Genomic DNA, 24,289 nt, shown 5'->3' on the forward strand with positions numbered 1-24,289 from the left:
CCTGGGAACTTGTTTCCTTGACAACGAATTTCCATTGTATCAAGCGTAGCACAGTACGAACCATTCATCATTAAAATTTTACCTTTACATCAAAACTCCAGTCAAATATCAGTAAAAGAATGATAGGGCTTGGTATCCACAAATGCTCACCTTAGCCTGAGGAGCCAAGTAGCTTTAGGCTTCCTCTGTAGTCAGTGATGAGAGAGACCCTGCTGCAGGAAGCAGTTTTGAGTACCTAGATACAGGCTACTGCTCTGAATCATTTCAGAACAGGTCCTCTAGCAGGTGATTCAGAGCAGGAATCTAATTTTCACTTTTTCTTCCATCCAGCACTAGAGACTATTTTCTTCCCTAATGTTGTGGTTTAACCCCAGCTGGCAACTAAGCACCACAGAGCTGCTGCTCACTCCCCTTCCCAGTGGGATGGGGGAGAGACTCAGAAGAGTAAAAGTGAGAAAAATCATGGGTTGAGATAAAGACAATTTAATGTTTAATAGGGAAAGCAAAAGCTGTGCAGGCAAGCAAAGCAAAACAAGGAATTCATTCACTACTTCCCATGGGCAGGCAGGTGTTCAGCCATCTCCAGGAAAGCAGGGCTCTGCCACACATAACTGTTACTTGGGGAGACAAACGCTGTAACTCCAAACTTTCCCCTCTTCCTTCTTCTTCCCCCAGCTTTACATGCTGAGCATGATGACATACAGTATGGAATATCCCTTTGTCAGCTGGAGTCAGCTGTCCCGGCTGTGTCCCTTCCCAACCTCTTGTGCACCCCCAGCCTCCTCGCTGGTGGGGTGGGGTGAGAGGCAGAAAAGGCCTTGACTCTGTGTAAGCACTGCTCAGCAATAACAAAAACATCCCTGTATTATTAACACTGTTTCCAGCACAAATCCGAAACATAGCCCCTTACTAGGTACTGTGAAGAAAATTAACTCTACCCCAGCCAAAACCAGCACATCTAAGTATCCAGAACAAATTGTTTAAGCCTCATCCTATCAGTATGTTCTGAGGAGAAACAATTTCACTGCAATTTTTGACGACGCCTACGCATTCAGTAGGAATGTCTGAACTGGATGATCAGAGAATGTTTTCCAGCTCTTTGGTCTTGATACGCTCCATCCTTCCCTATGAACTCTGTTTCTTCTGAAAGGGAATGTGCGTGTGTACACAGGAATGGATTTGCACTGCACTCTGCAAGAGATTCTGCCTGGCATGAGGGGTAACAATTACGAAACATGAACATACTTATTTTTAGTTTGGACACAGCTAATACATCAAAATAAGGTTCACAGACAGGCCTCCCATGTCCTCTGCTCCTCACTTTCTCTCTTGTGCATCCAGCCACCAATAGAAACAGTGAAAAATGAACAACATGTTTCTTATGGCAATGTACTTCTGCAAGGAATGATTTCACTTATGTACAATTAAACCAAAGTAACTAATGAAACTATTCTTCATTGGATAATCCTGTCAGACTTAATATGTTATGTAAACCTCTTCTTATGATGGGTTAACACATAATTTCATCAAGCAATAAATACTTTAGTGAAAAACATCCTGAATTAGTTACAATCACAGTGTTTCTCAAAAGAGGAAAATGAATAAGGTAAATTTTAATTCAGCTATTAATTACGTAACACATGAAAGGGGTCACCCTGGTTAATATTGTACTCCACAAATCAAAGGAAATGCATGGATAGTAACTTCTAAGCATGTTACTGTCATTCTTCACAAGTTTTTTTTATTTTAAGAAAGGTTATTTTTTTATTCTTTCTGTATAAGTATGGAGTTTAAAATCCCATCAAAATAATTTCAAGTCCTATAAGCCTTGATTCCCACAGTTCTGCAATATTTGAATGATGATACAAGAAATTACAAAGGCGTTCAACACTAAGATTTAAATTGTGTTTCTCATAGCATATTGACTATGGACCAAAGTGAAATCATTGCAATGCTGAGATTTCATGTACTAAAAATAAAATTATATTGCTGCAGAATAACATAGCCAACGTACCTTATGTACAGCAGTTTTGTTGGCCCTAAGGTAGGAAGATCTGTATTTTAGTTCTATCTTTACACAACTGCATAGTAGACATTCAGTGTACAGTTATTATTGAACGTGATTTCCCTGGAACTTTATATTTTGTTTAGTGCCAATGTTTGCAGGTTATGGTCACTCAGTGTTTTAATACATATATCAATATAAATTCAAATAAGTGTATTTTAATGAAGGATTTAAATGATGTGGTGGACTCAATGGTGAAGGAGTGGCAGGCAGTGTTGGCTGTGACAGTTATGCTGGTTTCTGCACTGGGCATACCCATTTAAAACAGCAACCACTGGCTAATCAACAATTACCTCCAAAAGATGGTATGTTAGTAACTGCAGTGGTTGGTAGGGATTAAAGTGACAGATAAATTCAGGATTATTTTGGGACAAGAACTAGGAATGCCAATAATAAATAATATCCCCATGCCAGTGGGGAATCCATATAATACATGTAATATATGATAGTCTTGTTCCACAGTTTGTAAAGTTATTTCTGAAGGGAAGGCACAGGGGAAGATATTTATATTCATGTGCTAAAATACAGGAGAATATGTTGCAATGTTCTTGTTACACAGATGTATTAGCAAACAAAAAGGAAAGTTTATATAAGAATATCTGTTGATTCACAATGTAATTATGTCAATTATAATTTGCACCTGCTTGGAACATTCCTGTACCAGCTAGCCTGTTCATTTTCCAGCATTTCAGTTGTACAAACACAACTCATTCTAGGACCATGCTGATATGATCCAGATTAAAAATTAAAAAAGACTACCAAAGTCAATTTTATTTGTAACTCAAGCTTTACCATGTAATAACTTTCCTTGAAAGCAATTCATCATGACCAAAATATTATTTTTGTTTACCTCCTTTTTCAGCTGTGAAGCTGGATGAAGTTCTTCCTTTGAAAATCAGTTGGGAGCAATTGCCATCTTCATTAATATCTTCTTTATGTGGTAATTTTCCTCACATAAAGCCCTACACTTTAGCACTGGACAGTACTTTCCTGTACTGCTGCTTTGGGAAAGAACTCTAGTCTAAATTCCAGTAAATAGCTGAAGTGAGGTACAAAAAGCAGGGGAGCTGACAAGTTGGGTGTAACATTGCTTTGGTATCTCCCTTCTGACTGCAGTTGTTGATTATGCCTCTGCCAGGGTTCACCAGTCAAAGAACTTTATTTGTTCTAATAATATAGATGGGAGTTGCAAAGCAGAAAGGGCAATCACACCTGCTCAGTGCTATCTTTATGTTAGCATGTTCTTACAGCAGAGTCCTCTGTCATCTCCCTCTGCACTCTGGTCCACAAGGAATACAGTTTTCCAGCCTCAGTACTTAGAGTTCCTCTTCTACCTCAGTGCCAGCTCAGTAGCCAGACCTTGGTAAAAGGTTTTTCTGAGAATGTGCTTTGGGTATCTTCTGCATTTGGTAACTAAGAGAGGGCTTAGCAGTAAGTGGCACATCTATCCTATTATCATAGTGGACAGAAGAAGATGGAGGACATTTTCTATCTAGCTTGTGGTCTTTTCCTGTCAGAAGCTCTACAAGAGGAAAGAACTCAGGAATGTTGCATGAGTAAATTGATAAAGCAACGATTTTGCAGTGTAAGTAAAAGATCAGGAGCAGGTTTCCCTCTCTGCCACCTTTTGAATTTCTCTGCGAAAAAAACTGGCCTGGGTCTAAGTCTAAGTAAGCTAGGGCCCTAAAATAGGTGCGTGAGTTTTCTACATAGCCATTTCAGACTTCAAAGGCCAGCAAAGGCCATCCAGCTAACTGGATGGAAGGTACTTATACAGGGAACAAAGATAACTTAGGAGGGCTTTTTTCAGCTGGCATCTAAAATACAAGTGCTGTTAAAAGATGTAAGACTAGATAGTTATTGGACACTAACACTAGTGACAACGTAAAAAGAAATCCCAAAAACAATCAGCCCAATTTGCCCTGGATTTCTGTATTTACCTGGGGACTTATAATTCATTGTTCAATCCTATGCCTTTTGCCTTAAGAAAACAGTGATCAAATAAATAATATAAAATATAAATATGACTGTATATTAAACTGTTGAAGTGAAATAAACAATAGTCCATTCAGAAAAGAAACATATAGGAAGTACTGAATTATCTTTCCTTGTATTATTCAGTTTTCCGTTTCATTTTCTGCAACAGAAACTGAAATATAACTTCCTTTTTAATATTGGTAGTTCTGAGGCATCTCAGGAATGACATCTTAAGTCCTATGCCATGGTCTGGGAAACAGGTTGTTTTGTTGTTCTACTTGGTTTGATTTTTCTAATGGCTTCATTACTGACAGTGACAACATACTTTAATTCACCTATGTACAGCCTTTTAGTACAAACTGAAATATGAGATGGTTAAGAGAAGACGTTTTCATATATTCTAGATTCCTTAACTGGAAAAGGGTTTGATATAAGTCCAGACAATATCAATATTCTTCATGTCGCCACAAAGTGGTTCATGTTTTTCAAAAGATCATGCAGAAGATTGATTGCATTTGTCCTAAATTTTCAGTGCTAACAGACAAGAAGAAAATAGTAAGATTGTAATGGAACTACAAAGCAGTACATGTTATCTTGTTAGACAAGGACTTGTGCTACAATTACATTCAGCTGAGCAAACTAAAAAAATATGATCTTAAATGAAGAAATCGAATGCCACTTCTTCCAACTGCCTTTGTTAAATTGCAATCCTGAATTGTGATGCAAAGTTATTGATAAAGAGGCTTAATTTCCTGGAGGCCAGCTTGCATTCTGCTTGGGAAATATCTTGAAAGTAGAACTGAAATTGGTGATGAGACATCCTCAAATAGAAATACTAACCATTTTTGGCCATTGAATCTTAAACGTGAGGTCCAGTCTGTTCAAAATTTTGTAAGAGTTAAATAATTCAGCAAAAGAAAGGAAGTTAGGCTTTGGACTTCATTCAGTGGGCTAAATATACACAATTTGTACCATTTGAGATGCGTTAGGATATATGAGTCAGATATAGGACTGACATATAACAGAAGACGTATGGAGGACCAGAGATCTTCTGGACTATCAGCAGAGGACAAGTAGTATGCCAGGATACAATAGTAGAAGGAAAATAGTGCTACAGACACATTTGCAAGGCGAGCGAATTAATGTCCTTATTTTTGGTGCAAATAATACAGAAAAATGAAAATGTAGAGACTGTCAAGACATCTGAGCTCCTGAGGAAGAAAAAATTTTCAAAGAAAATGCAAATAGTGACAGGTACTTAGTGACCCAAATTGAGAAAAGGAGTAACTTAGAGAGACCTAATTTATGTAGATGCTTTATAGTGTGCCGTATTCAATATCTGAATAACATAAAGAATCTTGAATCTTTTTGGAGTCTCTAGTGATTGAATCAGATTAAGGTCTTTTGTTGATGGCTCAGTTATATCCTTCATTTGATAGAAAAGCTGTTGAGGTATATAAAGAAATACCTCAGTGATTTAGGCAAACATAATGTCATGTTTCTTACATAGGTACTAAAAATTGTTTGAGAAAGTTCTTAAACTACACACCAAGTTTTGTAAATATAATTTCAGTATTTTATTTCTGCAGGGCATGGATCTGAGTTGCTAATGAATGATATAGATTCTTTTTGGTAATCAATTTATGTAAACAGTATTGGACCTGGGCTTTACACTGAGGGACTCGAGGGTGGGGTCCAAAGCGGCAATGCTAATGTCATCACATCCAATGGGGAAATAAGCCAGGTGAACCAGAGCAGTGCCAAAGGTGCCTTATCTGCCTCATGAGATGACAATAAGAAGACCAACCACCTCAAGGGTGTGCATAGTGGGTCCTCGTGCACCCCTCTAGGGAAACCTGCATGCTCAATTACCTCTCTGAAATGCCTGTACACCAACACACCCAGCATGGGGAATAAACAGGAGGAACTAGAGATCTGCGTGCAGCTGCAGGGCCACGATCTGATTGCAATTACAGAGACATGGTGGGATAGCTTGCATGACTGGAATGCTGTCATGGATGGCTACAGGCTTTTCAGGAAAGACAGATCAGCAAGGTGAGGTGGGGGAGTTGCTCTTTATGTGAGGGAGCAGCTGGAATGCATCGAGCTCTGCCTTGGAGTGGAGGAAGAACAAGTCAAGAGCTTATGGGTAAAAGTTAAGGGGCAGGCAAATATGTGTGACACTGTTTAGGCGTTTACTACAGGCCACCTGATCAGGAAGAGGAAGTTGATGAAGCCTTCTACAGACAGCTGGAAGTAGCCTCACAATCACAGGCCCTGGTTCTTGTGGGGGACTTCAACCGCCCTGATATTTGATGGAAAAGCAACACGGTGAGGCACATGCAATCCAGGAGGTTCCTGCAGAGCACTGAGGATAAATTTTGATGCAGGTGGTGGAAGACCCAACAAGGCGAGATGTGCTGCTGGACCTTATACTAATAAACAAGGAAAGGCTGGTTGAGGATGTGAGGGTTGGGGGTAGCCTTGGCTGTGGTGACCATGAAATGGTGGAGTTCAGGATCCTGTGTGGAAGAAACAGGGCAAAAAGTAGGATTACACCACTGGACTTCAAGAGAGCCAACTTTGGCCTCTTCAAAGATCTGCTAGGAGGAGTCTCATGGGTTAGGGCTCTAGAAGGTAATGGGGTCGAAGAGACCTGGTCAGTATTCAAGTACCGCTTCCTCCAAGCTCAAGATTGGAGCATCCCTATGAGGAAGTCAAGCAGAGGAGCCAGGAGACCCACATGGATGAGAAAAGAGCTTCTAGGGAAACTCAGGTGGAAGAAGGCGGTTCACAGGGACTGGCCACTTGGGAGGAATATAGGAATGTTGTCAGAGTATGCAGAGATGCAACGAGGAACAAGGCCCACTTGGAACTAAGTCTGGCAAGGGGTGACAAGGATAACAAAGAAGGGCTTCTTCAAATACATCAGCAGTAAAAGAAAGGCTGGGGAAACTGTGGGTCTGCTGCTGAACTAGGTGGGGGCCCTGATGACCCAGGATGCAGAGAAGGCAGAGTTACTGAATGCCGCCTTTGCTTCAGTCTTTACTGTTAAGGCAGAGGTGAGAGAGAAAATCTGGAGAACAGAGGACTTCCCCTTCATTGAGGAGGATGGGGTTAGAGAGCACCTAGGCAAACTGGATCCTCGCAAAACCATAGGCCCTAATGGGATGCACCCGTGAGTGCTGAGGGAGCTGGCGGATGTTCTTGCCAAGCCACTCTCCATCATCTTTGAAAGGTCATGGAGCACAGGAGAGGTTCCCAAGGACTGAAGGGTAGCCAGTGTCACTCCAGTCTTCAAAAAGCTCAAGAAGAAGGACCCAGGAAACTATAGGCCAGTCAGCCTCACCTCCATCCCTTGCAGAAGTAGTCAACATGGCTTTACCAAGGGGAGATCACGCTTCACCAATCTGATAGCCTTCTATGATGGCATGACTGGCTGGGTCGATGACAGGAGAGCAGTGGATGTTGTTTGTCTTGACTTCAGCAAGGCTCTTGACACTGTCTCACATAACATCCTCATAGGCAAGCTAAGAAAGTGTGGATTAGATGAGTGGACAGTGAGATGGATTGAGAACTGGCTCAGCAACAGAGCTCAGAGGGTCATGGTCAACAGTGTGGAGTCTGGTTGGAGGCCTGTAACTAGTGATGTTCCCCAGGGGTCTGTGCTGGGTCCAGTCCTGTTCAATATATTCATCAATGACCTGGACAAAGGGACAGAGTGTACCCTCAGCAAGTTTGCTGATGATACAAACCTGGGAGGAGTGGCTGGTACCCCAGAAGATTGTGCTGCCATTCAGAAAGACCTGGATAGGCTGGGGAGCTGGACCGAGGGGAACCTACTGAAATTCAGCAAGAGCAAGCGTAGGGTCCTGCACCTTGGAATGAACAACCCTACGCACCAGTACAGATTGGGGGCTGACCTGCTGGAAAGTGTCTCTGCTAAGAAGGACCTGGGAGTGCTGGTGGACAGCAAGCTGACCCTGAGCCAGCAATGTGCCCTTGTGGCCAAGAAGGCCAACGGTGTCCTGGGATGCATTAAAAGCAGTGTGGCCAGCAGGTCAAGGGAGGTTATCCTTCCCCTCTACTCTGCCCTAGTGAGACCACATCTGGAGTACTGCATCCAGGCCTGGGCTCCCCAGGTCAAGAAGGATGTGGAATGACTTGAGCAAGTCCACCCAAGAGCTTTGAAGACGGTCAGGGGATCAGAGCATCTCTCTTATGAGGAAAGGCTGAGAGACCTGGGTTTGTTCAGCCTGGAGAAGAGAAGTCTGAGGGGGGATCTCATCAATGCTTATAAATATCTGAAGGGTGGGTATCAAGAGGATGGGGCCAGACTCTTTTCAGTGGTGCCCAATGACAGGACAAGGGGCGATGGGCACAAGTTGGAACACAGGAAGTCCCACCTGAATATGAGGGAAAATCTTCTTTCCTGTGAGGGTGCCAGAGCAGTAGAACAGGCTGCCCAGAGAGCTGGTTGAATCTCCTTTTCTGGAGACATTCAAACTTAACCTGGATGTGGGACTGGGTACCCTGCTTTAGGTGTACCTGCTCAATCAGCGGGATTGGACAAGATGATCTCCAGAGGTCCCTACAAAATAATTGTAGAGCACTTGCAAAGTTTAACATTTTTGTAGCTGTACGCTTCTACGGGAGAACTTATCTTGGGCCGCATATCTCCGGGACACAGGGCTCTACCCACCCTGGGGACAGTGATGCACAGACATCAATATGATGGATGCAAAATGTCCATTTATTTAGCTGCATCACACGCTTATATAGCTCTTGCGCTTCCTGTTCCTGCCACTCCTATGGGGAGGAGTCTATCTTTCCGTCACATCCCGTAATCTTCTGGTCGCCGATCCCTGTCTATTCCCCTACAATTTTTATGCTTGTTACAGTCTTAATAACTAAGTCATATAGCTTATGAATAATTAAAATAAGATTAAATTCAAGAACATTTCTTCACTTGTTTGTGTAATCTGCTGTAGCAAGCAGGTAAGTAGCATAGCATTCCATACTGCTGTACAGTTTTGCCATAAAATTGAAAAATCCCTTAATGTGCATCATTGCAGTATTGGGATACAATTAAGATGAAATGTATATATCATGCATAGAAAATGAGCTCAGGTGTTCATCCTCTGTGTGCTCCAGTTCCATTAGCTCTTTGAAGAACACTGGAATCGGAACATCGCTTTTGCACACTACAGTTCAGGCATTGCTGTTGAGATAGCACTTCCATGGTAGAACATGTCTTGCCCAACCTGCACAGGGTGTTCAAACCACCCAGAGAAAGTATTTTTGGAGCCATTGGATATAAACTGTAAGATTTTGAGCAAGGACAACCCCTAAGCGCTTCAATTTTGATGCTGTATTCACCTTTGCCACAGCTTGACCCATACAATCCCAGTCCTGCTATTAAATGGCCATTTGTCTGCAGCAAAGTGAGTACTGTCATACTCTGTGCCTCCACCGATTAGTGTGATATGCAGATGACTGAACTGATGGCTTTGCTGAGGTACAAGTCCTTTTCTTTTTGACAGCGTAAACTCTAAGTTTATTTGCAGCCATATACCACAGGAATGTGTTGTGAGTTTCCTCAAGGGTAAGGCTAGGTAATTCTGGCCTTGCAAGACTCCATGCCCTGAAATGTCCCCAGTACTGCCATTTAGTTATCTGTAAAATTCCCTGTCCCCCACATTAACCGTGTGATTTGATTCCTCATGGCTCTATCTGCAACTTTTGTCAACTTCTCGCTTTGTTATTTGTTATATTTAGTGATTACTTATGCCATGTCCAGTGGTTTCTTTTGATCTGTTGTGCTGGTTTTGGCTGAGAAGGGGTTAATTCTCCTCACTGTGGGGGTCGGCTACCTTTCCAGCTTCCCGAGCTCTGCTGCATGGCGGGGGGGTGGGGTGGGGGTGGGAGGGGCGGGGCCACGGCGGGGGCGGCTGACCCCGACTGGCCAAAGGCAGGTTCATTCCATACCACGTGACACCATGACCAGTATATTGAGAGGGGGCAGGTTGCGGCTCGGAAGCAGCGCGGCATCGGGTGGGCGGGCGGCGAGTGGCTACGTCGCGTGCGGTTTGTTTCGGCGGTTCGTTCCCCCTCTCCCCTCCCTTCCCCCCTCCCCCGGGGCTTTGCGCCTCTCGTTGTTCTCCTTTACATTGCATTTCTGTTGTTGTTTATTTTAATTATTAAACTGTTCTTATCCCAACCCACGAGCGTTACCCTTCTGATTCTCTCCCCCATCTACCGGTGGAGGAGTGAGTGAGCGACTGTGTGGGGCTGAGCTGCCGCTAAACCACGACATCTGTTCAGTTACGTTAACCTCAGGCCAGGGTCGTTCGCCTGTGTCCCTTAATAGAGAGATTAACAGGAAAGGACTGTGAGAAGAGCTATATCAGAATGTATCTTGTATATGAATCCCATATTAAGCACTGGTGACTTAGATCAGTAACAGACCAATTTTTTGCTCTCTGGACCTTTAACATCCAAGAAAACATTTCATAGGTTACTAAACACTGTTCTTATGATTTAATGGAAAACACTGGGGAAACAAACAAACAAAAAAACCCTCTAGAAATTGAATGTATTACAAGATCTTCCTGTTAAGAATTGCAGATACAGATGAAATTACCATAAAATATACAACTGAAAAAGCCTGCTCTATATAACGATTGATGTATCAGGTAGGCCCATGTTGTTGATTTCATTCTGGCCAGTATTTTTAATTACAGCTATTACAGTTATTTGGAAAATATATCCATGAAGATGAGTTCAGAGTTTCAGGTAAGAAATTAGAAGTGAAACTATGAGTGAATATCTGAGCAGGTGAAAACACTACAGAGAGAAATATTGAAATATAAACTAAGTGCAGGTTGCCAATGTACCACTGTTGCAAACTGTGGGTCAAAACATGCTAATAATGGAGGCAAATGCAAAGATATGAGATATAATTCCTGTTTATTCAGCTTTCCTCAGTGTTGATGTGACTGGATCAAAGTACTTCATAAAGTTTTGCTACCACATTTAAAGAAAGTTCTAAATAAAATAAAAGTTTCTGAAGGAAACATCAAGAACGTGTGTCCATTCTCTACTAGATCTAGATATTTCTGCTTCTCCTCAGACCTGATAAAGAAACATAGTGCCCAAAAGTTTGGGTTTTTATCCAGCTGTATCAGTCTAAAAAAAGATTACCTCTCCATACAACCTTTGCCTCTCTTATCTCTTTACCCACCTAAAGAAAAGAGGATTATAATGAGGGCATTGACCAGGCTTCCATTCTTATAGAAAACAAAGGGTAACAGACTTTATCTGCAGAATGAAGTTAGGTTACATATTAGGATTAACCTTTTAATTGTGAGGGTAGAGAAGACTACTCAGGTGATGCCCTGGTAAAACATCTTCATATTCACTATCAGCATGTCAGAGTATGTCTGCATGTATGTCATAAACTGTTCTTAAAAATCTCTCACTTTGTATATAGGAGATAAGATTGCATTTTACTGAAAGGAACAGCATAAAGTATCTCTAAAAGTTCTTTTCAGCCCTATGTTTATATGACTGGATTTTCTGGTTTTTGCTAGGACTGTCCATAGAGGATCTGTCCCATTCTAATTTAATTTTGCAAAAAGACATTTTAAAGTAACGCTTTAGGTCAGTATCTGTAAGGTAATAAATGTTTAATTTAATTCTTTGGACAGTCAACAAGTGGATTTTCTATGCCCTGTTTACTCTATCTTGTTTACTTTTGACCCAAATTAATTGACAAAACATTTCTTTAAAATCTAGCATATAGACTAATCTTACATATTAAAAATAATGTCACTATGCACTGCTGTCAGATTTATGGTTCAGTGCCACCCTAGCTCACATAAAATAATTTAGTACACAGGAGAATCTGAATAAGAAACTAAAGGAAGAGCTTGTTTTCTTTAATTATTGAATTGATATAAATTATAATTAACATAAAGGTTGGAATTTAATTACACTACCATACAATAATTTATTTTGTGTTTATGTACCGTGTCCAATTTGCTTGTGTTAACCCCTAACCTGCACATTATGACTTGGCATTATGCATTTGTAATAACAGATGCTCATTTTATTTTTGTAATTACCTGAATATGAGATTTAGGGTAATTATTTGTGCAACTTTATTAATAACAAACAGTTTCAAAACATTGCTAAAGGAAAAGAATGTATCAATTTACAAATGTTTCCTACACTAAATGTATCTGTTTTCAGATTTATTTTAATTAACTGTAACCTGCTGTTTGAAAAAACAGTGGAAACAAACTGAAATTAGAAGTAAACAGGAATTCCAGCGGAGCTATTTCATGCAAAGAATACTAGAAATACAGAATAAATTGCCAGGAGCACTGATGCGATCAGTATAAATGGATTCCTGGAGGAGAAGGGAGATATTAAAGCTGCAGTGACAATACAGAAGGGTGAGAAGGAAATAAATTTAGAGAGCTTCCATGCTTGGGTCAAGCAACCTGACTTACTTAAGTAATTCCTTATTAATGTGTTTCCCTCACCAGTCCTATCTATAGATTCACAGTTTTACCATCAAAATAATTTTTAACATAACAAAAGCTCAGACAGGGTCAAATTCAAGGTCCAAAAGTTCAAGCTAGGGAAGAGATCTTTCATTCTGGAGGCAGACAGTACAGTAGTTGTTGGGTGATTGGTGATTTGTTTACTATATATGCTGACCTAGCGTTCTCAGTGGGATGCTTGGAGATTTAGAAAAGGAAATAATTCAGTTACACAGTACAACAAGGCTGCCACAGGTCATGGCCATTAGTGGCCTACTAAGCTTTTTATTTGACACAACCTCATAGAGGAAAATCTTTTTGCTGATGGTGGCAAAAAAATAACATTTCATCCACTACATTCCTTTAATTGAGAGACCTTGCTTTTCAGAGGGATTGGGCTAATAATTAAGAAAAAAAACTTACCTAGGTAATTTTAAAAATACTTGTGGCTGGGATCTCATGATATCATCTAAATATCTGCAGTAATTAAAGATTGCTCTTGGAGGATGGTTCATACACTAATTGGCAAATGCGTCAACTAAGTAGCACTGGAATGGATTATAGCATCTACCTCAAATCTTCTATATAGGAGAGAAAAAGCTGCAAGAATGACTGCTTTCAAAGCACTCCTGTGACGGGATGCTGGACGACTGAAAGCTTACCAGAAGGTTGAAAAAGTTGTGCAAAGATGCATACTTTGAAAGGTTATTTGCATTTTAATGGATGCACATGAGAGACCAATTCAACTGTTTTCCCTGATATATTAAGTTTTTACAATGAAACACAACTCAAAAGATGTGTGTGTACATATATATATAATCATAGCTAGTTTTTGAAGACTTCAGGAACCGGACTAACTTGAAACATTTCTTTAACCAATAAAAATCTAATTGGTGAAATAGGAACTCATTTTGTTCTATGTTTTTTGTTCACAGAAACCAATTTTTTTTGTTTGTAGCTAAGAAAATTTTATAAAAGCAGCTTCTGAATTTTTTAGTGAAAAGTAACCTACTAGCATTTTTCTGAGTTCCAACTACAGACCAGAGGGAGCCACATCCCTGTTCTCTTGATATTTGGCTAAAAAAGATAAGCATTTGTCTTCAGGTGAGAAAGAGATACCAGGAGTAGAACCTTATAGTCAAAAGTCCTATTTTGTCACTGTTATGTAAAACATCTGCAGGGGTTTTGGAATCCTAAGGTCTGCTTATGTCTATGAGAGTTAGATATGTGTTAGCATCTGGTTTAACATTGCCTGAGTGAGGAAAGTGCTTGCTCATTAGCTGTAACACTCTTGAAATATAAAAATATTTAAAAATAAATAAATGTATATAGATACACTAAGTTTTGGGTTGTTTTGGGTTTGGGGTTTTGTTTTTTTTAAGTAATTTAAAGATATAGGTCAAAGTTATGGTACAGGCAAAATTTTGGATGCAGAATTTCTTGGTTTACAAACCTGGGCTTACTCCTCCACGCCATACACTAACTCTTACCATGACTTAATGAGTCATTCTTGCATGAAGTTGATAGTTTAGTCAAACAAGATTAGGTCTTTACTGTATTAGATATTTTGTCTCATAGGATAATTTCAGTGCTTTATAACTCACAGTAGATGATTGCAATACAAGTTGAGTGACATATATGCCTGTGTGACTTTTAAATTGCTTGAAAAGATGAGCTATTGATAGATAGCTATTAAAAGTCACTGTAAACAGGTTAGATTGTCAAACTAGGGAACTGTTTATTGAAAAGTGTAGAGCAAAAATTCCCTAATGATTGTACTACATCAAGAAAAATTATTTGGAACCAGTATGAGACTGCAGCAATGCTTTCCAATGTTAGGATTTCATTGCAAGGCTCACTTTTTTCAGTTCAATTTCACAAATCCTTAACTCCTGGAATCAAGAGCTTGTATGAGAATCTACATGTCATATTGGCAGAAAAATGCTTGGAAATGCAAATTAAATGTGCTATTAAAACTGAAGAACTAGAAGACAATGGGAAAACATGTACAATTTTCTGTAAACTTCATGATTGTTAAACCAGTCTATGTGTTTTTAAAACACGAGTCATACTGTTTTGAATGCTCGTGGCTGCCAATATGCAGAATTGTGTTTCAGTTCACACTTTCATATTCCAGGTTTGTCTGTGAAATCAAAATATAACCTGTGTTTCTCACAAAAGGCTTCCCATTACCCATTTTTGCCATTTGGTTTTAATTAAGAGTATCTTCCATATAGCCAGAATTTCAGATTTGTCCATGACACAGCACTGACTGTTGATTTGCTTCATCTTCCTCCATCATTAGTCAAGTCTGAATTTGAATAAGTGCACAAGCAGAAAACATGATGAGTGTTGAAGGACTAGCATTAAGCTTGCTAAATTGACCACTCAATAGTTAGGAATCTCAGAAATATTTGTGCTTCTGCTTTACCAATTTCTCTCTTTCTTGTCTGTAATGAAATCTTTAATTATACGATTGTACTGTAGTGGGTTTTTTCCATTAATATTTGCTTCATTCGTCACACTAGAGGGACCTCCTCAGACTTAGGCTTCATAGTTAAGGAAGCTATTGAGGTTTAGAAACATGAAGTGGATGTACCATAGGAGCTCAGAAAAGAAAGACAAGAGAAAGAAAAATGCAGTCTTTTCAATGAAGCCTGTGATTCTAAAGTTCATCTCATTAAAAGCATTGTAGATATGTGTTGTAGCAATAATTAGCAGGGTTGAGAAGTAGAATTTCACAGCAAAAACTGTTATGATAATTTAAAAATGATTCAAAAAATCATAGCAAATTCTTTCAATTCAGAAAAAAATAGACACAGCCAGAACTGGAGTTTCCAAATGAGCATTCCTCTGCACATAGTAGGAGATTTAAGCCATTTCTTTAATCTCCCACTGTCCGAATCGTGTGACAAGAGGGTCTTCTGATAGGTAATCCCGCTGATGCTGTCTCCTTCTGAAAATAAAACTTAATTGATGAGGAGCGTGATACCAGATGTGAAGACTAGGGTCAAAACCATTTGGAGGAAGGTCCTGGTCTGTGAGCTTCTGTTTATATTGTTTATATCAAGTAGAACACAGTTTACAGGAGGGATTTCAAATGCCTTTCACACCATCTGTTCCTAAGTAATCCATGGTCTTTTAAGGATTTTGTAAATTTGTTTCTACCTTTGCCAAATTACCCACATTACAAAAAACCCACATCTTTTTCCCAATTTGTGGGTGACACACTTCCAGGGTAACAGAAGGCTCATCCATACCCATTCATCTCTCCTCAAGTTTGTAACTGCAGATTGTCCTCAACTCCAAATTTGCTCTGAAGTGTAAGATCTGTAGCATTTCAAAGAACAGATTAGGTGGTTTTTGTAAGGGAGACTACACATATTTTCCTATTCTCTACCAGCATGCCCATGACTAATATAAGTAAATATTGGCCTAAGACAGTAATAAAGAACTTTGACTTCCATGTTTCATATTAAATGTCAAGTGCACTTTGAGACAGAAACAACATCAAACAGGTGGCAGAAAAGGCAGAATCTAAGTGTGTACACAGATCACAAGGGATGCGGTACATTTTCTACCTAATCTATTTAGTTTCGCATATATCCCCCAATGCCAGGGTATCTAAGCACAGCATGATCCATAGGTTTGCACATTGCTCAAGATGTATGATCAGATCTCAGAAAACAGCAAATGCTATCAATAAAACATGAAGCAAAGTTAATTACAGGCTTCCATTCAGAGACACCCTGCTGCTCATGGCCCATTATAATGAATCATTCCTAACATGCAGGAGAGATTGACAGAGATTTTATAAACTTTCCATTCTCCAAGTTTTCCCTGTGTAATAAGTGCCTGCTGTACACTAGGAAAATGATTAAGTATCAATTTCATGTAGAATAAGGAATAAATGTTTAAAAGACTAATGAGACACTGTTTTTACTGCTTAGAGTACTGTGACTAACAATGAGTCAGATGAATGCCTCTGTCATTTTAATTAGTCATTGGATGAGCCTCTCTTTTTTCCCCTTAAACTCTAATATTTTTTTAAAGTAACATTAAACTTTTCAGGAATGCACTTTTTGAATTATGAGACCAACAATTTCTTTTTCAAAGGTCAGGCTGGAAAAAAGCATGTATTACATGTTTGTCTCAACTTGTGGGAGTCTGAAAGTAGTCATTTTACCTTGCCACTTGCTTTTAGGTCTGTGTTTGCATGTCACTGTCACATCTAGGGGGCATATGTTCACAAGCCTAAGTTATCTATTTCTGGTATTTACTGTCTTACACACCTAAATATCTGAAAACTATCATCTCCTACTGCAGTCTTTCTTTGGTCAAATGTAGTGGAAAACATCTGCTTTTGCCAGTTATCTTTCTTTCCATTTCCATGAGCCATTGATTCGATTAGAAAGACTGTTAACTCATTTTTTAGCACATTCTTGCAAATTATCTTAATCTGGCATGTTATATGCATGAGTGTACGTGCATATTCTTATAGGTTTGATAACCTTACTTAATGAGTTTTCTAATAATTCACTGCTTTATTGAGACCAGAACAGTGAATGTCTGTTCAAATTGTTACTGCTTGAACAAGGTTCTATAGGTAGGTCAGTGTCTTAGAAAATGATCGCTTGTGTCTTTGCTTTCTTTTGTTTCTCTTATAATTTTGGTTTTACTTCCCCAAAATGCTTTAGCTCTTTCTGAAACTAATGAAGAGTGTGTTGTTTTGCATGTGTTAAACTATGTTAGTAAAATCAATTGTTATAATTCCAAGCACCTGAGCAATTTTGTCAAAGTGGTATTGACTTATTGTCCGTAATGCTGGTGCTTATACATATTTTATTTAATATGCCTCAGTGAATTTAACATTTTCTTGCATCTTTACCATTTGTATTTCTTAAATGTACTTTTTTTTTTTTTTAATAAAAACAATACATTTCAGAAATGTAGTTGATATAGTAAGGGTAACACTGTCAGTGAAATTTATGATGAACCTAGCGGGTACTGCAGCTTTGTCTTTTTCTGAACTGAAGTGGTGAGGTTAGACTTAGAAGTGTAATTCAGCATCCTCCTGATGTAAATATACATGCAGAGAAAGGTCTTCTCTCCACTGTCAATCCTCCATTACCCACTGGCTGCCTAATCAGTGTTGCTAAACAAGGGGAAGTAGGCCATTGCCCGTAAAATCACATAACTTAGTTGTCAGTAGGGTTTTTATGTTCCTTTTGTGTTTTATTGACATAGATGGTAGTCTGTTGCAGCTGCTAGCTCAAAACCTCCTATTCTAGCTAAAATGGTGCCTTTGGTTTTGGTATTTCTGAGCAAATCTTCATTTTAAAAGGCTATCAATTACCATAACAGCAGGCAAGTTCTCCCTACATGCTATGGTGTTCTTGGAGATTTCACCTCTCCATATGACTTTGCGTTGTCCATTGCTTTGAGTTATGCTGCAGTGGCCTAAGTGCTTTCTTGTTTAAGTTAAGAGCAGAAGTAAAGATTTGGGAATAACTTAATGACACAACTGAGATTTCTCTCAGAAGGTGCATCTACCGAGTAACTGGCATAAAACAATATAGACTTTTAGAATAATTTAGAGAAATATATCTAATCAAATGACTGTCTTCAACTTCTGGTATGACATTAACAAAATTTGGTATCTCTAAAAAGAAAATAGGGTCATATTCTCTTCTGGTATAAGTCCACATGTACATGTAATTGTATTTGTATTTGTATCCACATGGATTTCAAGTCACCATACCCCAGACCCAATGTATATAATAACTATTGAAGAAGCCCAGCCTCTATATAAAAATCTATGTAAATAAATGCTTTCTTTAACTTTCATAAACTAATTCTATTAATATTTCTTAAGAGATAATAAGAGACTATTTGACATTTATATTTTGTAAGTAGAAAGACAATTGATATGTGTGATGTTTGACAAACTTAAGATTAACAGAAATGCTTATTTCATAGCCATGTTAAAAAAAATGCTTCTATGTTTCTCTTTGCTGCATTGCATTTCAGAAGCCAGTTTGATTTAGAAGGGCAGTTTTCCGCTGCCTTTAGAAATAGCTGTTAGGTAGCAAAATAAGGTACATTAGACAGTATAAATTAGATTTGTTATAGAAGACTAGAAACTAGTTAGACCTCAAATAGTGTTGCTTGTCACAAATGCTAGAAGGTTATATGTGAGACAATGTGGTATGCTTAAAGAAGTTAATACTTACTGGCCTGGAGGCCTTTATTTTTTATTACCAAGGAGTGCAAATAAACCAGCTTGTTAGGGCAGAAATTTAAAGGTCAGTCCTCAGATGTCATAAATCATAGATCTAGGAAGAAATGGATTAAGGAAGCCCAAAATACTGGGTCAGCATCAGCAACACAGCAGTGTTGCTTTAATTCTGTAACAAAGAACTGATTCCAGTTATTATTCTGTTCCCCAGGGAGTAATTTAATTCTAGTTCAGCTCTTAAGAAAAACATGATATAAGTTATAATTCTAGAATTATATTCAGTTTTCATTCTTACTCTTATGGTTCCATATTAATTTTAGTCCTTCGTCTGGTTAAACAGTGTGTTTCATTTCATTTTTATCAAGAGATAAGTTGATGTTTCTTAATTCATTTTTAAGTCAGTACAGATTAACTTTATTTAAATGCATGTATAATTAATAAGTGCTTGTTTATGCAATTTTAATATTACGGGCTCATAGGACTGCATGAATTTTGAGAGGTCATTTAGTCTATGATCAATGGGGATCCATATTTGTGTCGCTCCTAATATGTATTTCCATATGTTTCCCGTTTTGGAGATTGACGCTTTCCAGAGCAATCCAATTCAGTGCTCCACTACCTTTGCAAAAGATAGATTTTTTCTAATATCTAATCTGAATCTTCCTCATTGCAAAGCAAAAATATTATCCCTACTTCTGTCTGTCACGGGCATGAATAAAAACTTTTTTCTTTAGGAAAAAAGTATGTATTTGCGCACTGTGTATATCATGAAAACCATCTGGCAGTTGTTTCTTTTGCCTGTGGTCTTCTCTACTTCAGGCTAAGTAACCTAGGTCATTCAGTTGTTCCTGAGAGGGCTTCCTAATAGACCTCTAATTATTCTTTCTTTCCTCTTGCTTTGTTGCAACTGGTGGGGACTTTCTTGAAGTATGGTGCCCAGAATTAGAGACAAGGCTGTAACTGTGGCCTTAAAAGGGCTAGATAAAGCAGAATTTGTTTTAGAGCAGACTAGTTAAGCTCAGCTCTGTTCTTGAGCTGATTCCATTTATCAGTGGTTTTTTCTTCTCAGCCTCTACAAAGGTTACTTTTTTTCATTCCATTTATGAAATGTACTTTGTACCTCCTTGTTCTTGCTGAGAAAATTATTACTTGTTATTTTCATTAATAGACTCTTCCCAGTGGTGTCTAGTCACAGAACATGTAGAGGGCACAAACTGAAACATAGGAAGTTCTGTCTGAATATGAAGCCTACCCCGTTTTGGTTTGGGTGGTTTGGTGGTGTTTTGTTTGTTTGTTTTCTGTGGGGATGACTGAATGCTGGAACACGTTTCCCAGAGAGGCTGTGGAGTCTCTGACCTTGGAAACAGCTAAAACACAACTGGACGCAGCTGCAAGCGACCTGCTCCAGCCTACCCTGCTTTGAGCAGGGGAATTGGACTAGACAACCTCTAGAGGTCCCTTGCAACTATTCTGTGATTTTTGTGAGAATAATACCAAGGAACAGGTTATACATACAGGACTGTCCTCCTTAGCAGAATTAGAAGAAACAAAATTCTGTTGCTGAAATCTCTGAGACTTTTCAGTCATGATAAAGTATGATGTTTTCCTTACTCTTCTAAGATTTACTCATATCTAAGTATAAAGGTTAAAGAAAATCCTTATGAAATATTTATTGTATTAACAAGTGTACAAAAGTGATTAGCAAACTCAAATATGTTTAATTAAATGGCATGTATTTTTAATGTGAAGAAGGGAAGTTAACTTTGAATTTGGGAACATACAGGCTTATCAGATACACTGCTGAATGAGGAAAAAAAACATGTTTGTTCTCAGTGCTTTAACAACTAGTAGATGGTTGTTCATCTTGCCAAGCATAAACCTTTTACTCACTTTTAAATAGGTCCTCAGAACATATTTTTGTCTTTTGGTGTATGACCCATATCTATTGTCCATCATATTAAATGACATAAAATGATCATTTCTAAAGCAAAAGTAATCACTGACACACTGACTGCTCCCTTGAATGCAATTCTTCACGTGAAATTATGGTTACCCCCATTTCATGAAAGATCATTATGCACTTATGATAATACCCTGATAATGTGCTCTCTTCAGAACAAAGCCATGATTATAGTTGTATGTGTGGTCATGTGTGACTGTGAGTTGTTAGAGAGAAACTTAGAGAAAGACAAGCAAGATTTTTTTTTCCTAATTTAGACCATTAAGATTTCCAGTCCTCCAAACTGGGCACTAATCACTGCACTTCCATCACTACTTTGATCATTTTGGATTTGCTATGTTTTAGTTTCAAATACATAACAAGGTAGATAACCACTATCTTACTTGGGTTGAAACCCAAATAAATTAGAATGAGATTTTCCACTGACCTTGAAAGATATAGTTGTTGGACTGATTTCTAAAGTAGGATCTTATTTTTCAGTGATCACATATTACAGATATGGCATGACACGCATCTGATCACAGAGGAGAGTTTGGGAAAGCTCAGCCTAGGAATAGCAGTGCTGCAACTGTAAGTAAATAGGCTATTTACAATATTTTTACAATCATGTACCTGGGAATATCTAGAATTATTCAAATATAAAAAATAGCTACATAATATCCCCCCCCCCCCCCCCAATGTGTAGAATATGAGGTTATTTTAGCTTTTTTCTTTCCTTTGTTTTCCTCCTTGAACATGTTTACTTAGTCACACTGAAATATTTTCAAAAGATCTTTTCTGTTGCCACTGTTGGAGGCAAATTGCAGTGTCAGATTGACCATAGGTCCGACCCAGCATTTCTTATGTTCCAGCTCAATATTACCCCCTTGGTCAATCATTCTGTACATTCAGATCATCTCTTGTGTCCTCTTGCTTTTGTCAGTTTTGGTGCCTGTAAATTAGATGCCCGCCCTTACTTCTCTTCCAGTTATTTTTCCTAATAAGGAATTATTTTTTCAAAACCTATTCACAGGTTTATCATTTTCTCTGCGTCTACATCTTCCACAAAAAGGGTGCCTGCAGAGATATATAGCACGATATACCTGGATGGAAAGGAACTATATTGTATTACCCATGCTGTATTATAGAATAGAAAAATCTGTCAAGGCATATGGCTTGTCTTGTAAACTGTAAGATGATACGATCCATTTTTTATGTGCTGGAGGACTACACATTTGTTTACTGCCACTAGTAATGGCTTCATTAAAGCAAACAATGGAGTATTTTGGATTTTATTGTAGTTACCTGTGGGTGTTACCCTTACATTTTTATTTCACAGATTTAAAGTTACATCTATACTTTATTTGAGTGACTAAATGACAAAGGTACCCTTTTGCAAAGTGTGAAACTATGTTACAGTTTGATTCCTGTATGTTTCAGTCAGTACCCCATACTGTCTTCTAAGGCACTTTATTTGCTGATAGAAAGCTGATACATTTTTTCATTTACCAGAGGTATTTAAAGAACTGCAAATTCTGATTTTTCTGAAACAGATGTTTCAAAATATGATTGAATTTCTCATCAAGATAATTCAGATCAAATACTAAGAAGGAGAAAGCCCAGTTAAAGTAGCTTTTCTGCTGGTTACATGAAAGTTATGTGATGAAAAGAATGACTTTTAAAAATGTTGCATTTATATTTTACATTTTATATCTTTCTGCCTTCAGCACTGATTGCAGTATAACATAAGGTAATAGACTGTTTTTGTCTTCTTTTAGATGAATGCATACTTTATGCCATAGAATATTAAACCTGATTACATTTTCTTTTGCAGAACTATCCACAATGGCAACAAATTAAAATGCAATGATAGAAATGGGAAAATTTCCACTTTTAGGGATAACTTTTTAAAAGGAAAAACTTTTGAGAAATTAATTTCCTGTTGATTGGCTGCTACTGAGCTGCCTGAAAATCAGATTCCTTAATTTTATCTTTAGAGGGGTGTTGTGGTTTAGCCCAGCTGGTAACTCAGCCCCAGCACAGCCGCTCGCTCACTCCCCCACCAGTGGGATGGGGAGAGAATCAGAAGGGTAAAAGTGAGGAAGCTCATGGGTTGAGATAAGAACAGTTTATGTAATTAAAATAAAACAATAATAATAACAACAACAATAATAATGCAATGGAAAGGAAAACAATGAGAGAGGCAAAACCTGGGAGGGGGGGACAGGACAGGGAATGAACAACCCAAACAAACCACACATGACACAACCACTCACCTCCCACTGACACACCACAACCAGTCCCTGAGCCACAACCACCCCCTGTGCACCAACTGCCCCCGTTAATGTACTGGTCATGGCATCACATGGTATGGAGTGACCATCCCATTGGCCAGTTGGGGCCAGCTGTCCTGGCTGTGCCCCGCCCCTCCCAGCTTCTCCTACACGCGGCAGAGCGTGGGAGGCTGGAGAGGTCCCTGACTACTACAGGCACTACTTAGTGACACTTAGACGCTACTTAACAACAACTAAAACACCAACTTGCCCTTGACACTACCCCAGCTACAGCAAAGAAAAGTGTCTGTATCCCAGCCCAAACCAGCACAAGGGTGCACCAAAACCAAGGCTTATGCTGCGGTATGGTATTATTAAACACATACTGAAATTGTACCACTGTGGACACTGAATCCAAAACTTAATATATGAAGCTCAGCTAAATTAGTAAACAGGAACAAGTTAACTGCATCTAGCTCTTTGTTTAGCTTCCTACGTATCTTAAGTGCAAGAGGTTTTGGTTTTGCTCTCAGAAGCAATAAAGCATGGATAAATTACTCTTAGATTAAACAATCTGTCTTTTAAATCAGCTTTTGAACTGGTGGCTGAAACCATTTTTCCTTATTGCAGGTCAACTTGTTTTTAAAGAATTTGCATTCTACTAATGCAAATTAGTACAATTTTCATTGTACTAATGCTAGCCAAAGTTGACAGTAGATATGATTACCATCTATGACATCAGTCTTTATTTCATTGACATCTGCATAGGGTTTCCACAGCCCATTTATGATGTCATGGTTTTCCTCCAGTCCAGTTATTGTTTCATGGAAAGCTGGAACTCAGTTTGTAATCTCTGGATGATTTCCTCATAACTGATCTCTATCTTTCCCCATTTGCTCCAAGACAGAAAGTGCCTCTGGTGCCTCTTTTGGCAGAGTGTATAGTAGACTTTGGCAAAAAAAAAAGGCTCTCTCCTTCCTTTTATTCATAGGAAATCACTCCTGTTTCTTTCAGCCCTTTGCTTTTCACTGTTTTCAGTCATCATCAAACCTTTTTTTCATTTCTTCTTGTTTTGAGGGATGTCAGAACAATTATTAATTAGATATTCTGAGTCAGGTTTTTTTGATCTTGTTTTAATACATAAAATTCTAATATACACACATTTTTTTTCCTTGCTACTAGATTCCCTGTTGATTAACTAATTTCCTTTCTTCCTCCTATTTTATCCTGTTTTACTAAAATAAAATT

This window comes from Phalacrocorax carbo, chromosome 3 (assembly GCF_963921805.1).
Source record: "Phalacrocorax carbo chromosome 3, bPhaCar2.1, whole genome shotgun sequence".
Taxonomy (NCBI): Eukaryota; Metazoa; Chordata; class Aves; order Suliformes; family Phalacrocoracidae; genus Phalacrocorax; species Phalacrocorax carbo.